General features: G+C 47.4%; 1 pseudogene; it reads right to left on the bottom strand.

Annotated features, from left to right (window-relative positions):
* Positions 1 to 616: 616 nt before the first annotated feature.
* Positions 617 to 924, bottom strand: LOC136393192 (ATP synthase subunit epsilon, mitochondrial-like; annotated as a pseudogene).
* Between the last annotated feature and the right edge of the window lie 343 nt (positions 925 to 1,267).

The following is a 1,267-nucleotide window of genomic DNA, read 5'->3' as shown; positions in this document are numbered from 1 at the left end:
CACCAGGGGCGGTGCTCTGCCCCCCAGGGGGCGATGCTCTGCCCATCCTGGGCGTCGCCATATTGCGACCAGAGCCACTCTAGCGCCTGAGGCAGAGGCCACAGAGCCATGCCCAGCGCCCGGGCCATCTTTGCTCCAATGGAGCCTTGGCTGCGGGAGGGGAAGAGAGAGACAGAGAGGAAAGCGCGGCGGAGGGGTGGAGAAGCAAATGGGCGCTTCTCCTATGTGCCCTGGCCGGGAATCGAACCCGGGTCCTCCGCACGCTAGGCCGACGCTCTACCGCTGAGCCAACCGGCCAGGGCTAGACTTTCTTTTTTAAAAAAAATTTTTATTTTATTTATTCATTTTAGAGAGGAGAGAGAGAGACAGAGAGAGAGACAGAGAGAAGACAGAGAGAGAGAGAGGAGAGAGAGAGACAAGGGAGGAGCTGGAAGCATCAACTCCCATATGTGCCTTGACCAGGCAAGCCCAGGGTTTCGAACCGGCGACCTCAGCATTTCCAGGTTGATGCTCTATCCACTGCGCCACCACAGGTCAGGCAGTAGACTTTCGTATATTGATTTTGCATCCCATGACTTTACTGAAGTGATTTTTTTTTTTCTGAGTGAACCATACTTCAATTTATTGGCATTGTCTGTCTATCCACAGCCAGGTATTCCCCGCCCCATGAAGTGAGATCATTTTCAGTCTCCTCTAACATGTGCCCACACATCTTCACCTTGAAAATGTAGCATTTCAAGTTTTAGTCAGGGTACATTATTCCTTCTTCACGTTCACAATTTTTACACTACTCCCGGAAGTTTTCTCCGCGGCTACTTTGAATTCCATTTTCAGTGCATCCCGCACTGCTTTTGCACAGATCTAGGAGTACCGGATGTAGCTGAGTCCAGCCTATTGCCAGTAGGCCACCATGATGTCACAAGAGGGGCTACTGTGGTGATTTATCATTTCTAATAGTTTTTAGTGAAGTCTTTGGGGTTTTCTATACACAGGATCATGTCATCTGCACAAAGTGATACCTTTACTTCTTCTTTTCTAATATGGATGCCTTTTATTTCTTTCTCTTGTCTGACTACTCTGGTTAAGACTTCCAGTACCATGTTGAGTAAGAGTGGAGAGAGTGGACAGCCTTGTCTTGCTCCTGATTTTAGAGGAAAAGCTTTTAGTTTTTCACCATTTAGTAGGATATTGGCTGATGGTTTGTCATATATGGCTTTTTATTATGTTGAGGTACTTTCCTTCTGTACCCATTTTATTAAGTGTTTTA

This window comes from Saccopteryx leptura, chromosome 2, assembly GCF_036850995.1.
Source record: "Saccopteryx leptura isolate mSacLep1 chromosome 2, mSacLep1_pri_phased_curated, whole genome shotgun sequence".
NCBI classification, from domain to species: domain Eukaryota; kingdom Metazoa; phylum Chordata; class Mammalia; order Chiroptera; family Emballonuridae; genus Saccopteryx; species Saccopteryx leptura.
This window is presented reverse-complemented; position numbering and strand designations above follow the sequence as displayed.